This window comes from Salmo salar, chromosome ssa01 (genome assembly GCF_905237065.1).
Source record: "Salmo salar chromosome ssa01, Ssal_v3.1, whole genome shotgun sequence".
Lineage (NCBI taxonomy): Eukaryota > Metazoa > Chordata > Actinopteri > Salmoniformes > Salmonidae > Salmo > Salmo salar.
In genome coordinates this window covers 144,619,105-144,636,101 of record NC_059442.1, presented here as the reverse complement: position 1 = coordinate 144,636,101, position 16,997 = coordinate 144,619,105, and positions in this window count along the sequence as shown.

Sequence of the window (16,997 nt, the reverse complement as noted above, 5' to 3'; positions counted from 1 at the left end):
GAGCCGTACGATGTGTCACGTTACAGCAAAGATCCTCAGTCTTCAAAAAACAGAGACAAGAAGAATAAGATCTTGTCAGAGAGGGCACTTCCTGTAAGGAATCTTCTCAGGTTTTTGCCTGCCATATGAGTTCTGTTATACTCACAGACACCATTCAAACAGTTTTAGAAATGTTAGGGCGTTTTCTATCCAAAGCCAATAATTATATGCATATTCTAGTTACTGGGCAGGAGTAGTAACCAGATTAAATCGGGTACGTTTTTTTATCCGGCCGTGTCAATACTGCCCCCTACCCCCAACAGGTTAAGCACTGAGACATGAACCTTAAGAGATAAATAAAAAAGTGAGTGAGTGTCTGATTGCGTTTTGAATGCTCTGTTTTGTGTCTCAATCGACCTGTTGCCCTTTAGCTATGTTGCTGTACTTCAGCTCAGTTTTCATTTAAGTGGAGGTTGTGTGTGTGTGACAGAGAGAGAGAGAGTGTGTGTGTGTGTGTGTGTGTTCCAGAAAATAAGTTATATACAGAATGTACACAGCACAATGGAGGCAATAGCAGACAAGTACAAGCGTCAGAAAAAGCTTTGTTTACACATCTTTTGTTCCGCTTTAAATGTAAAAAATATTCCAGAAACGGTTATTACTGGAATAATTTTTACAAATATTTGTGACCATTCTGCCCTCTCGCCCTGCCATCGATCCCACAGACTTATTAAGCATAAAATCAAGTGTGCTTTACCATCAGAGTCAGACTGTTTTCCTGGACATCATGTTGAGCAATGGAGGCAGAAGTGCAGCCTCTAGTTTATTCCAGGTGATTCGTTCAATTCAGCCGGTTAATTTGCTGTTAATTTGTGTTCCGGACCTGGTGGCTAATTGTGGGCGCAATTAATCTCAAGTATTTCTCCTTTTCTGTTTGTTCACTCTAGCATGTGAAGCATATTTTTTATTGTATTCTTTATTTAGGGATAGGGTCTAGTTTCCTGAATTTCCACCTGACTGACATGCCCAAAGTAAACTGCCTGTTACTCTGGAACAGAAGCCAGGATATGCATATAATTGGTAGCATTGGATAGAAAACACTTGGAAGTTTCGAAAACTTTAAAAAAAATGTCTGAGACTATAACAGAATTGATATGGCAGGCGAAAATCCGAAGAAAAATCATGTTTTTTTTTGTTGAGTTCCCAGGCTCTTATAATGGAAACCTATTGTTCCTATGTAAATCCATCTCCCAGATTGCAATTCATATGGCTTCCACTAGACGTTGACAGTCTTTATTCAAGGTTTCAGGCTTTTCTTTGGAAAAACAAGCAAGAATTTGGAGATTTGGTTAGTAGACCACCTGAACAATATCAGTCTTTCGGCGAGCGAGGGAGAGGGCTTGCGATTACTAATTTTACTTTCCTATTGAGCATACTACTTTCCGTACAAAATATGATGGTTTATTTACATTTTAGAGTATCTGAGGATTAAATAGAAATATTGTTTGACTTGTTTGTACAAAGTTTAGCGGTAGCTTTTGGACTCCTTTGTCTGCATGTTGAACGAGTGGATTACTGAAATCGATGGCGCCATCTAAACTGACTTTCTGGGAAATAAAGAAGGATTTATCTAACAAAACAACCATTCATGTTGTAGCTGGGACCCTTGGGATTGTAAACAGAGGAAGATCTTCAAAAGTAAGGGATTTATTTAATCGCTATTTGTGATTTTATGAAGCCTGTGCTGGTTGAAAAATATGTTGATGTGGGGTGCGTCCTCAGAAAATCACATGCTATGCTTTCGCCGTAAAGCCTATTGTAAATCAGACAACGCAGTTAGATTAACAAGATTTTAAGCTTTTAAATTATATAAGATACTTGTTTGTTCATGAATGTTTAATGTTCCGATTATTGATTTGAATTTCAATGGATGTTGTCGGCTGGCGGGATGCCTATCCCTAAGATTATTAAAACTCGTTTTCAACCACTCCACAAATTTCTTGAATGAATGTTTAATATTACGATTCTTTATTTGAATTGCGCGCCCTCCAATTTCACTGGATGTTGTCGTATCCCTAAGTTACCACTATGCAAGTCAGTTAAGAACAAATTATTATTTACAATGACGTCCTACCCTGGCCAAACCCGGACGACACTAGGCCAATTGTGCGCCGTCCTATGGGACTCCCAATCATGGCCGGATGTGATACAGCCTGGATTTGAACCAGGGACTGTAGTGACGTCTCTTGCACTGAGATGCAGTGCCTTAGACCACTGCCCCACTTGGAAGCCCACCGCCACTCGGAAGCCCACATATCATATCAATCCTGTTCATTGACATGGCTAGGAAGGGAATGTATCGTGTAGGTACAAAGTCAGATGTGTGTGCATGGAATTCTCTTTATCTACAGTACATACAGTAGATCTGTTATAGACATTTATAGGGTCCAGGGATTTTATGGTGGAAATTACAAGACTATGTTATAATGCTGTTATTGCATCAAATGGTTGTTTTATGCAAAAGAATAAGGGGTTGTTAGAATGCTCATTTGTGTGTGTTCTACTGAGGATGGGCCTCTGGAAGATTTGCGATGTCTTTGGGTGATACCGCATTCCAAAACACAAGTTAACCTGTTGGGTCTAGGGGGCAGCATTTGCACGTCTGGATAAAAAAAATGTACCCGATTTAATCTGGTTACTAATCCTACCCAGTAACTAGAATATGCATATACTTATTATATATGGATAGAAAACACTCTAAAGTTTCCAAAACTGTTTGAATGGTGTCTGTGAGTATAAAAGAACTCATTTGGCAGGCAAAACCCTGAGACATTTTCTGACAGGAAGTGGATACCTGATGTGTTGTATTGACTTTAAACCTATCCCATTGAAAAACACAGGGGTTTAGGAATATTTTGGCACTTCCTATTGCTTCCACTAGATGTCACCAGCCTTTACAAAGTGTTTTGAGTCTTCTGGAGGGAGATCTGACCGAACAAGAGCCATGGAACGGTGATGTCCCATTAGACACCTGGCGCGCTACTTCATGTTGGGTACCCTCGTTCCAATACGTTATAAAAGAGTATGCATTCGTCCACCTTGAATATTATTCATGTTCTGGTTAAAAAAGGCCCTAATGATTTATGCTATACAACGTTTGACATGTTTGAACGAACGGAAATATATTTTTCCCCCTCGTTCATGACGAGAAGTCCGGCTGGCTTACATCATGTGCTAACGAGACGGAGATTTTTGGACATAAATGATGAGCTTTTTTGAACAAAACTACATTCGTTATGGACCTGTGATACCTGGAAGTGACATCTGATGAAGAGAATCAAAGGTAATGGATTATTTACATAGTATTTTCGATTTTAGATCTCCCAACATGACGTCTAGTCTGTATCGCAACGCGTATTTTTCTGGGCGCAGTGCTCAGATTATTGCAAAGTGTGATTTCCCAGTAAGGTTATTTTTAAATCTGGCAAGTTGATTGCGTTCAAGAGATGTAAATCTATAATTCTTTAAATGACAATATAATATTTTACCAATGTTTTCTAATTTTAATTATTTAATTTCTGACGCTGACTTGACTGCCGGTTATTGGAGGGAAACGATTTCCTCAACATCAATGCCATAGTAAAACGTTGTTTTTCGATATAAATATGAACTTGATAGAACTAAAAATGCATGCATTGTCTAACATAATGTCCTAGGAGTGTCATCTGATGGAGATTGTAAAAGGTTAGTGCATCATTTTAGCTGGTTTTATGGTTTTGGTGACCCTGTCTTTGACTTGACAAAACATTACACACAACTCTTGTAAATGTACTGTCCTAACATACTCTAAATTTATGTTTTCGCCGTAAAACCTTTTTGAAATCGTAAAACGTGGTTAGATTAAGGAGATGTTTATCTTTCAAATGGTGTAACATAGTTGTATTTTTGAAAAATTTGAATTTTGACATTTATTTGGATTCAAATTTGCCGCTCTTGAAATGCACCTGCTGTTGATGGAGTGCACCACGGGTGGCACGCTAGCGTCCCACCTAGCCCCAAGAGGTTAATGTTTCTATACTGTGGTACCAGGGGGAGACGGCTCCAATATGGAGAACTGTTTATAAGTATCTTTCATACCAATCTTCACATTGTGACCCATTACATACATCTGTTGTTTGTCATGTAGACTGAAGGAGGATGGACTTTGCCATAAAATGTTGTGTCTCAAACCAGCTTGTTGAGTTCTCAGTGATCACCACCAGGGGTGATTACCGACCAGCTCCATTACTGTAGTAAATAAATAATAAAGTTTGATTGTTTTGAAGAAATCTCAAAGTCTCTCGTTTTGATTACAATAATTCCAACACAATTTCAAATCACTTATTGGGACATAGGATACAAGTAAATGATAACCTATTGTATAGTCACTCTCACCTTTCGCTTTCTCCCTCCTTCTCTTTCACCTTCTCCCACACACTTCCTATGTATCACTCTTATCTGTCTCACACACACCAATACTACCTCTTTCTCTCTTGGACTCATTCCAAATCTTTTCAGTCTCCTGAGGGGGAATAGGTTTTGTTGTGCCCTCTTCAAGACTGTCTTGGTGTGCTTGGTTTGTTGGTGATGTGGTTGGTGATGTGGATGCCAAGGAACTTGAAGCTGTCAACCTGCTCCACTACAGCCCCGTCAATGAGAATTAGGAAAAGCTTGGTCCTCCTTTTCCTGTAGTCAACAATCATCTATTTTGTCTTAATCACGATGAGGGAGAGATTGTTGTCCTGGCACCACACAGCCAGGTCTCTGACCTCCTCCCTATAGGCTGTCTCATCATTGTCGGTGATCAGGCTGACCACTGTTGGGTCATCAGCAAACTTAACCTCTTGACGGTCGCCTAGGATAGGGGGCGCTACAGCGATTTTTGAAAAAGATGTGTGCCCATTTTAAACGGCCTCCTACTCAAACTCAGAAGCTAGGATATGAATATAATTAATACTTGTGGATAGAAAACACCCTAAAGTTTCTAAAACTGTTTGAATGGTGTCTGTGAGTATAACAGAACTCATATGGCAGTCAAAACCCCGAGACAGATCGTAACAGGAAGTGGAATTCTGAATTGCGGACTCAACTTCATCACTTTGCCTATAAATCACACCGTGAGCAATGGTTCATTGAGCACTTCCTATTGCTTCCACTAGATGTCCCCAGTCTTTACAAAGTGGTTTGAGCCTTCTACTGTGAAAACTGACACAATGAGAGTCTGTGGAACGTGGTCACATGAGGAGGGCCATCACCATTATGACGCCGGCGCCCCTGGCTACCCTCCCCTTTCGAAACGTTTTGAAAGATAATGCAATCGCCCCCCTTGAATGTTATTGGAGCTCTGGTTGAAAAAGGCCCTAAAGATTTATGTTATACAACGTTTGGCATGTTTGAACGAACCTAAATTAAAAAAAATGCATTTTGTTGAGAGAGAAGTCCCGCGGCTGATGGTACTTTTGGAGAAGCCTTCAGAACGCGCTAACAAGAACAAGCTATTGGGGCGTAAAGGATTAACTTTTTCGAACAAAAATACATTTGTTGTGGACCTGGGAGTCCTGGAAGTGCCTTCTGATGAAGATAGTCAAAGGTAAGGGATTATTGACAATAGTATACAAGACTAGATTTGATATGCGATTGTTCCAAGATGGCGCTGACCTGTATTGCTAGCCTATTTTTCTGAGTATCGCATCCCCTTTTATCGCAAAGTGTGATTACCCAGTAAAGTTATTTTTAAATCTGGCATTGCAGGTGCTAATCTATAAATCTTAGAATGACAATATTACATTTTAAAAATGTTTTCAAATAGTAATTTAGTAAATTGTAGCACTGTTTCACCGGACGCATTTGAGGGAAAATAGTTAGTCAACGTCACGCCGATTTAAAATGCTGTTTTTATATATAAATATGAACTTTATCGAACAAAAGAATGCATGTATTGTGTAACATGATGTCCTAGGAGTGTCATCTGATGAAGATTGTCAAAGGTTAGTGCTGCATTTAGCTGTTTCTTGGTTATTTGTGATGCATGTGGTTGGTCGGAAAATGGCTATGTGGCTACTTTTACAATATACTCCTCTAACATAATCTAATGTTTTGTTTTTGCTGTAAAGCCTTTTTGAAATCGGACAACGTGGTTCGATTCAGGAGAGGTGTATCTATAAAACGATATAACATAGTCCTAAATGTGAAAAAAAAATATTCGATTTTGTTATGCTAATGGCGATAGGATTTTTCGCTGGATGTCCGTCCCGCATACGGGACGGAGCCCGCCCAGAGGTTAATGATGGTGTTGGAGTCGTGCCTGGCCGTGCAGTCATGAGTGAACAGGGAGTACAGGAGGGGACTGAACACACACCCCTGAGGGGCCCCCGTGTTGAGGATCAGCGGTTGTGTTGTCACCTACCCTTACCATGTGGGAGCGGCCCGTCAGGAAGTCCAGGATCCAGTTGCAGAGGGAGGTGTTTAGTCCCAGGGTCCTTAGCTTAGTTATGAGCTTTGAGGGCACTATGGTGCTAAATGCTGAGCTGCAGTCAATAAATTGCATCCTCAAATAGGTGTTCCTTTTGTCCAGGTGTGAAAGGGCAGTGTGGAGTGGAAAAGAGTTTGCATCATCTGTGGATCTGTTGGTGTGGTATGCAATTTGACTTGGGTCTATGGTTTCTAGGATAATGGTGTTGATGTGAGGCATGACCAGACTTTCAACGCATTTCATGGCTACAGATGTGAGTGCGACGGGTCGGTAGTTGTTTAGGCAGGTTACCTTAGTGTTCTTGGGCACAGGGACTACGGTGGTCTGCTTGAAACATGTTGCTATTACAGACTCAGACAGGGAGAGGTTGAAAATGTCAGTGAAGACACTTTCCAGTTGGTATTCCCATGCTCGGAGCACACGTCCTGGTAAATAGTCTGGCCCTGCGGCCTTGTGAATGTTGACCTGTTTAAAGGTCTTAATCACATCGGCTGCGGAGAGCATGATCACACAGCCATCCGGAACAGCTGATGCTCTCATGCATGTTTCAGTGTTACTTGCCTCGAAGCGAGCATAGAAGTTATTTAGCTCATCTGGTAGGCTCGCGTCACTGACCAGGTCTCAGCTGTGCTTCCCTTTGTAGTCTGTAATAGTTTGCAAGCCCTGCCACATCTGACGAGCGTCGGGGGCCAATGTAGTACAATTGGATCTTAGTCCTGTATTGATGCTTTGCCTGTTTGATGGTTCGTCAGAGGGCATAGCGGGATTTCAGGCTAGAATCCCGCTCCTTGAAAGCGGCAGCCCTGCCCTTTAGCTCAGTGCGAATGTTGCCTGTAATCCATGGCTTCTGGTTGGGGTATATACGTACAGTCACTGTGGGGACGACATCCTTGATGCACTTATTGATAAAGCCAGTGACTGATGTGGTGTACTCCTCAATGCCATTGGAAGAATCCCAGAACATATTCCAGTCTGTGCTAGCAAAACAGTGCTGTAGTTTAGCATCTGCTTCATCTGACCACTTTTTTATATACCGAGTCACTGGTGCTTCCTGCTTTAATTTTTGCAGGAATCAGGAGGATAGAATTATGGTCAGATTTGACAAATGTACGGTGAGGGAGAGCTTTGTACGTGTCTCTGTGTGTGGAGTGAAGGTGGTCTAGAATTTTCTTCCCTCTGGTTGCACATTTAACATGCTGATAGAAATGAGGTAAAACTGATGTAAATTTACCTGTATTAAAGTCCCGGCCACAAGGAGCGCCACCTCTGGATGAACGTTTTCCCGTTTGCTTATGGCGGTATACAGCTCAATGAGAGCGGTTTTAGTGCCAGCATCGGTCTGTGGTGGTATGTAGACAGCTATGAAAGATACAGATAAACTCTCAAGGTAGATAGTATGGTCTACAGCTTAATTGTTTACATATATGCATAGGCCCCCGCCCCCGTGTTTTACCAGAGGCTGCTGTTCTATCCTGCCGATAGAGTGCATAACCTGCCAGCTGTATGTTCTTAATGTAATCATTCAGCCACTACTCGGTGAAACATAAGATATTACAGTTTTTAATGTCCCGTTGGTAGGATATACGTGCTTTCAGTTTGTCCCATTTATTTTCCAGCAATTCAACGTTAGCAAGCAGGACGAATGCCAAGGCCAATGCCTCCGGCGCCATCTTCACCATTGGTCTCCTGAGGTAGAGTACCTTATGATAAGCTGTAGACCACACTATCTACCAAGAGAGTTCTCATCTGTATGATTCATAGCCATCTATTTACCACCACAAACCGATGCTGGCACTAAGACCGCACTCAATCAACTCTATAAGGATTACCAGGAGGTGTACTCAAAGCATGCGCTGACCAACTGACAAGTGTCTTAACTGACATTTTCAACCTCTTCCTGACCAAGTCTGTAGAACCTACATGTTTCAAGCAGACCACCATAGTCCCTGTGCCCAAGGAAGGGAAGGTAATCTGCCTAAATGACTACCGCCCTGTAGCACTCATGTTGGTAGTCATGAAGTGCTTTGAAAGGCTGGTCATGGCTCATATCAACAGCATCCTCCCAGATACCCTAGACCAGGTATTCCCAAACTAGGGTACGCGCAATGTTGTCGGGAGTACGCCAAATAAAAATGTGATAAAAAATAAATTAAAAAATATTCACATTTTCAAACTGTCCATTTATATTTTCCAACGGGGTGAGGTTTTTTTCCTCGCCTGAGTAGCCAAGTTTCACTGCCAAAAATAAAATTAAACCATCTAGAGTTCAGCGAAATAACAACACAATGTCAAATACAGGTAGCCTAGTCAAATAATGAACATCCAATCACATTAACCGTTACTCTCTCGTGGGAATTCCACTAATCGTCCATATGTAGCCAAATGTAGCTGCTGCTCATGTTGGTATCTGTACTGATGGCACAAAAGCCATGACAGGGAGACATAGTGGAGTTGTAACGCACATTCAAGCAGTTGCTCCCAACGCCACTTGGGTACACTGCAATATCCACAGAGAGGCTCTTGCTGCCAAGGGAATGCCTGACAGCTTGAAAGACGTTTTGGACACTACAGTGAAAATGGTTAACTTTGTTAACCTGTTTGGGATAGGGGGCAGTATTTTCACGGCCGGATAAAAAATGTACCCGAGTTAATCTGGTTATTACTCCTGCCCAGAAACTAGAATATGCATATAATTAGTCGATTTGGATAGAAAACACCCTACAGTTTCTAAAACTGTTTGAATGGTGTCTGTGAGTATAACAGAGCTCATTTGGCAGGCCAAAAACTGAGAAGATTCCATACAGGAAGTGCCCTGTCTGATCACGTTACAGGATCTCTGCTGTAACGTGACATTTTCTAAGGCTTTCATTGGCTCTTCGAAGGCGCCAGAACGTGGAATGATAACTCTGCAGTCTCTGGTCGAAAAACAGTAGGGGTTTTGGAGAGTGGTACTTCTGAGAACAATGGCACTGGTGCGCGCGTGCATGTGACGACTCTATTTTCTTCTTTCAGTGTTTGAACGGATATAACGTCTCCCGGTTGGAATATTATCGCTATTTTACGAGAAAAATCGCATAAAAATGTGTTTTAAACAGCGTTTGACATGCTTCGAAGTACGGTAATGGAATATTTTGACATTTTTTGTCACGAAACGTGCTGGCGCGTCACCCTTCGGATAGTGATTTGAACGCACGAACAAAACGGAGCTATTTGAATATAACTATGGATTATTTGGAACCAAAACAACATTGGGTGTTGAAGTAGAAGTCCTGGGAGTGCATGCTGACGAAGAACAGCAAAGGTAATCCATTTTTTTTTATAGTAAATCTGAGTTTGGTGAGTGCCAAACTTGGTGGGTGTCAAAATAGCTAGCCATGATGGCCGGGCTATCTACTCAGAATATTGCAAAATGTGCTCTCACCGAAAAGCTATTTTAAAATCGGACACCGCGATTGCATAAAGGAGTTCTATATCTATAATTCTTAAAATAATTGTTATGTTTTTTGTCAACGTTTATCGTGAGTAATTTAGTAAATTCACCGGAAGTTTTCGTGGGTATGCTAGTTCTGAACAAAAATGCTAGTGTAAAAAGCTGTTTTTTTGATATAAATATGAACTTGATTGAACAAAACATGCATGTATTGTATAACATAATGTCCTAGGAGTGTCATCTGATGAAGATCATCAAAGGTTAGTGCTGCATTTAGCTGTGGTTTTGGTTTTTGTGACATATATGCTAGCTTGAAAAAATGGGTGTGTGATTATTTCTGGCTGGGTACTCTCCTGACATAATCTAATGTTTTGCTTTCGTTGTAAAGCCTTTTTGAAATCGGACAGTGTGGTTAGATAAAGGAGAGTCTTGTCTTTAAAATGGTGTAAAATAGTCATATGTTTGAAAAATTGAAGTTTTTGCATTTTTGAGGATTTGTAATTCCCGCCACTCTATACCATTGGATATTGGTGAGGCGTTCCGCTAGCGGAACATCTGTCCCTAACAGGTTAACCTGTTATGGATAGGGGGCAGTATTTGTGATGGCTGGGCCGTGATGGCTGGGCTATCTACTCAGAATATTGCAAAATGTGCTTTCACCGAAAAGCTATTTTAAAATCAGACACCTCGATTGCACAAAGGAGTTCTGTATCTATAATTCTTAAAATAATTTATGTTTTTTGTGAATGTTTATCGTGAGTAATTTAGTAAATTCACCGGAAGTGTTCGGTGGGAATGCTAGTTCTGAACGTCACATGCTAATGTAAAAAGCTGGTTTTTGATATAAATATGAACTTGATTGAACAAAACATGCATGTATTGTATAACATAATGTCCTAGGGGTGTCATCTGATGAAGATCATCAAAGGTTAGTGCTGCATTTAGCTGTGATTTGGGTTTATGTGACATTCTATGCTAGCTTGAAAAATGGGTGTCTGATTATTTCTGGCTGGGTACTCTGCTGACATAATCTAATGTTTTGCTTTCGCTGTAAAGCCTTTTTGAAATCAGACAGTGTGGTTAGATAAAGGAGAGTCTTGTCTGTAAAATGGTGTGAAATGGTCATATGTTTGAAAAATTGAAGTTTTGTTTTTTTTTGAGGAATTTGTAATTCGCGCCACACCTATCATTGGATATTGGAGCAGGTGTTCCGCTAGCGGAACGTCTAGATGTATTAACCTGTTAGGGCTAGGGGGCAGTATTTACACGGCCGGATAAAAAACGTACCCGATTTAATCTGGTTATTACTACTGCCCAGAAACTAGAATATGCATATAATTATTGGCTTTGGATAGAAAACACCCTAAAGTTTCTAAAACTGTTTGAATGGTGTCTGTGAGTATAACAGAACTTATATGGCAGGCAAAAACCTGAGAAGATTCCTTACAGGAAGTGGCCTGTCTGACAAGTTCTTGTTCTTCTTGACTCTCTTTATTGAAAACTGAGGATCTTTGCTGTAACGTGACACTTCCTACGGCTCCCATAGGCTCTCAGAACCCGGGAAAAAGCTGAATGATGTAATTCCAGCCCCTGGCTGAAAAACATTAGTGCCTTTGGTAAGTGGTCTATCAGAGGAGAATGAGACTGAGGCACGTGCACGAGGCGACCCCATGTTTTTATTTTCTCTCTCTTTGTACTAAAACACAGATTCCCGGTCGGAATATTATCGCTTTTTTACGAGAAAAATGGCATAAAAATTGATTTTAAACAGCGGTTGACATGCTTCGAAGTACGGTAATGGAATATTTAGAATTTTTTTGTCACGAAACACGTCGGGCGCATCACCCTTCTTTACCCTTTCGGATAGTGTCTTGAACGCACGAACAAAATGCCGCTATTTGGATATAACTATGGATTATTTTGAACCAAACCAACATTTGTTATTGAAGTAGAAGTCCTGGGAGTGCATTCTGACGAAGAACAGCAAAGGTAATAACATTTTTCTTATAGTAAATCTGACTTTGGTGAGTGCTAAACTTGCTGGGTGTCTAAATAGCTAGCCCTGTGATGCCGGGCTATCTACTTAGAATATTGCAAAATGTGCTTTCACCGAAAAGCTATTTTAAAATCGGACATAGCCAGTGCATAGAGGAGTTCTGTATCTATAATTCTTAAAATAATTGTTATGTTTTTTTGTGAACGTTTATCGTGAGTAATTTAGTAAATTCACCGGAAGTTTGCAGGGGGTATGCTAGTTCTGAACGTCACATGCTAATGTAAAAAGCTGGTTTTTGATATAAATATGAACTTGATTGAACAAAACATGCATGTATTGTATAACATAATGTCCTAACATTGTCATCTTATGAAGATCATCAAAAAGTTAGTGCTGCATTTAGCTGTCTTCTGGGTTTTTGTGACATTATATGCTAGCTTGAAAAATGGGTGTCTGATTATTTCTGGCAGGGTAATCTGCTGACATAATCTAATGTTTTGCTTTCGTTGTAAAGAAATCGGACAGTGTGGTTAGATTAACGAGAGTCTTGTCTTTAAAATGGTGTAAAATAGTCATATGTTTGAGAAATTGAAGTAATAGCATTTCTAAGGTATTTGAATAATGCGCCACTGGCCCTAGAGAAGATAACCAGTGCACTTCTGTATGTTATAAATGCATTACATGGTCGCTACCCATATCATTGCATAGTGCAGAAAATACACGAGAGTTCAGGGGCCTTGCTTTATCAAGCGGCAAAGTATTGACATGTTTTTTTGAATTGAGAGACGAGTTTAAAGTTCTTTACTGACCATCATTTTCACTTGTCTGACCGCTTGCATGATGACGAGTTTCTAACTGTCAAGTTTGGCTCAAGGAAGCAGGAGAGGCAGAGTCAAGCGCAGGAGACAGAAAATCCGTGAATACACTTTTAATGAGCGTCCACAACATACGAACACGGTAGGGCAGGGCGCATACAAACAAATGCTCCAAAACCCCAGCTCAAACACTAAGCAGGGACGCAGCCCACAAAAACCTCTGCGGCAAAACAAAACACAGGCAGAGGGAAACACTCGTTCCTCAAACGACATAAGTCCTGACACAGAACAATCACGCACAAAACACAAACCTACCTAGCTAGACTAAATACCCCCCCCCCCCCCACTAACAACTAAAACAAAACAGGTGCGTGCCTAACCTAGACCTAACCAACAGAAAGTGAAACAGAGGATCGACGGCAGCTAGTAGGCCGGCGACGACGACCGCCGAGCACCACCCCGGCGAGGAGGGGCGCCACCATCCGTCGGTGTCGTGACACTAACACGACTGGCCTGTCTGGGTGATGTTTTTTCTTGCCTGAATGATCTGAATCTAGGATTACAGGGACTCTCCACAACTATATTCAATGTGCAGAATAAAATTGAGTCTATGATTAACAAGTTGGAGCTCTTCTCTGTCTGCATTAACAAGGACAACACACCGGTCTTTCCATCATTGTAAGATTGTTTGTGGGCAAATGAACACAAGCTTACGGACAATGTCAAATGTGATATAGCAAACCACCTGAGTGAGTTGGGTACGTAATTAAGCAGGTACTTTCCTGAAACGGATGACACAAACAACTGGATTCATTATCCCTTTCATGCCCTGCCTCCAGTCCACTTACCGATATCTGAACAAGAGCCTCATCGAAATTGCAACAAGCGATTCTGTGAAAATGTTATTTAATCAGAAGCCACTGCCAGATTTCTGGATGGGCTGCACTCAGAGTACCCTGCCTTGACAAATCATGCTGCTAAGTCACTGATGCCCTTTGCAACCACGTACCTATGTGAGAGTGGATTCTCGGCCCTCACAAGCATGAAGACTAAATACCGGCACAGACTGTGTGTGGAAAAAGATTTAAGACTGAGACTATCTCCAATACAACCTAACATTGCAGAGTTATGCGCATCCTTTCAAGCACACCCTTCTCATTAACCTGTGGTGAGTTATTCACAATTTTCGATGAACAAACAAGGTTTTATATGTAAGTGTCACGGGTGTCGTAGGGTAGAGACCAAGACGCAGTGGGAAAATGTACACTCATCTTCTTTTTTTTATTTGGTGAAGAAGGAAAACACATAAACGTATACGAAACGAACTTCACAGTCTTGTCAGGCAAACAGCTATTCAAGAACAATCTCCCACAAAAACCCGTGAAAAACAAACTCCTAATTATAGGACCCTCAATCAGAGGCAACAATAACCAGCTGCCTCCAATTGAAGGTCCAACCCCAATAAACTAAACATAGAAATACAAAAGACTAGATAGAACATAGAAATATACTAACATAGAACAAAGACTAACAAACCCCGGACTAATAAATCAAATACCCCTCTACCTAAACACATACACAAAACACACCCTGAACCACATAAAACAAACACCCCCTGCCACGTCCTGACCAAACTACAATAACAAATAACCCCTATACTGGTCAGGACGTGACAGTAAGATGGTTAAATAAATAGCAAAATTGTTGATTATTATTATTATTTGTGCCCTGGTCCTATAAGAGCTCTTTGTCACTTCCCACGAGCCGGGTTGTGAAAGAAACTCACACTCATTCTTATGTTTAATACATGTATCATATAGTGTGTGTGGCAGGCTTATAATGGTGCCAAAAAAAAACTACATTTGAGAGTGCGCTGATCCTGGTGCTAGAGGGGGTACGCAGCTGGAGGTTGAATTTTTGAAGAGGTACGGGACTATATAAAGTTTGGGAACCACTGCCCTAGACCCACTCCAATTCGCATACCACCCCAACAGATCCACAGATGATGCAATCTCAATTGCACTCCACACTGCCCTGTTCATTGACTACAGGTCAGCATTCTCCACCTCAGGAGACTGAAAAGATTCGGCATGGATCCCCAGATCCTCAAAAAGTTCTACAGCTGCGCCATCCTGACCGGTTGCATCACCGCCTGGTATGGCAACTGCTCGGCATCTGACCGTAAGGCGCTACATGCTGCATTTATATTTTTATTCAGTGTACCTTTTACTCCACACATTTTCCCTGACACCCAAAAGTACTCATTGCTTTCAGAATGCTTAGCAGGACAGGAAAATGGTCCAATTCACGCACTTATCAAGAGAATGTCCTTGGTCATCCCTACCTCTTCTGCTCTGGCTGACTCACTAAACACATATGATTTGTTTGTAAATGATGTCTGATTGTTGGTGTGTGCCCCTGGCTATCTGTAAATAAATAAAAAATAAGAAAATGGTGCTGTCCGGTTGTCACGTCCTGACCATAGAGAGCTCTTATTTTCTATGGTAGAGTAGGTCATGGCGTGACTGGGGGATTCTAGTTTTATTTTTCTATGTTGTTTGGTTCTAGTTTCTGTTTTTCTATGTTGGGGTTTTTGGATGATCCCCAATTAGATGCAGCTGGTCATCGTTGTCTCTAATTGTGGATCATATTTAAGTAGTTGTTTTTCCCACCTTTGTTTGTGGGAGATTATATTGAGTTAGTGCATGTTGCACCGCTGTCGTCATGGTTTGTTGTTTTTGTTTATTGTATGTCTTGCCTAGTTTCACATTATAAAAGAATATGTGGAACAATATTCACGCTGCGCCTTGGTCCGTTCCTACACACAATCGTGACACCGGTTTGCCTAATAAAAGGAATTTGAATGATTTAAACTTTTGATACTTGAGTTTATGTTCAACAATTACATTTACTTTTGATACTTACGCATGTTTAAAATCAAATACTTTTAGACTTTTACTCAAGTACTATTTTACTGGGTGACTAACTTTTACTTGAATAATTTTCTATGACGCTATCTTTACTTTTACTCAAGTATGACAATTGGGTTATTTTTCCACCACTGGAAAAACAGGAGGTGAAACAAGCAAATTACATTATTTTTTCTGACAACTTTAATATACAGATTTGGTGACCCAAAGCGATTTGGAAAGAAGCGTCTGTCAAATAACTTATCCAGAGAAGGCAGGCTAAAATCTGCTAAGCAGAAGGAGAACAAAGAGAAGGGACAGACACCAGCAGGAGGAAAACTTCTGCCTTACCTTTATGGGAGCAAGACAGTTATACAGTGGGGGAAAAAAGTATTTGATCCCCTGCTGATTTTGTACATTTTCGCACTGACAAAGAAAGGATCAGTCTATAATTTTAATGGTAGGTTTATTTGAACAGTGAGAGACAGATGTCGTGTCTTTGGCTATGCCGGATTAAGTGATATGACATGCTAACCTATAAAATCCTTTCTCTGTAATTAACCTCTTACATCTAGACGTTCCGCTAGCGGAACACCTGCTCCAATATCCAATGATGGGCGTGGCGCGAAATACAAATTCCTCTAAAATCCGAAAACTTCCATTTTTCAAACATATGACTATTTCACAGCATTTTAAAGACAAGACTCTCGTTAATCTAACCACACTGTCCGATTTCAAAAAGGCTTTACAACGAAAGCAAAACATTAGATTATGTCAGCAGAGTACCCAACCAGAAATAATCAGACACCCATTTTTCAAGCTAGCATATAATGTCACATAAACCCAAACCACAGCTAAATGCAGCACTAACCTTTGATGATCTTCATCAGATGACACCCCTAGGACATTATGTTATACAATACATGCATGTTTTGTTCAATCAAGTTCATATTTATATCAAAAAACAGCTTTTTACATTAGCATGTGACGTTCAGAAGTAGCATTCCCACCGAACACTTCCGGTGAATTTACTAAATTACTCACGATAAACGTTCACAAAAAACATAACAATTATTTTAAGAATTATAGATACAGAACTCATTTATGCAATCGCTATGTCCGATTTTAAAATAGCTTTTCGGCAAAAGCACATTTTGCAATATTCTGAGTAGATAGCCCAGCCATCATGGCTAGGTATTTTGAACCCCACCAAGTTTGGCCCTCACCAAACTCCGATTTACTATTAGAAAAATTTGATTACCTTTGCTGTTCTTCGTCAGAATGCACTCCCAGGGCTTCTACTTCAATAATAAATGTTGGTTTGGTTCAAAATAATCCATTGTTATGTTCAAATATC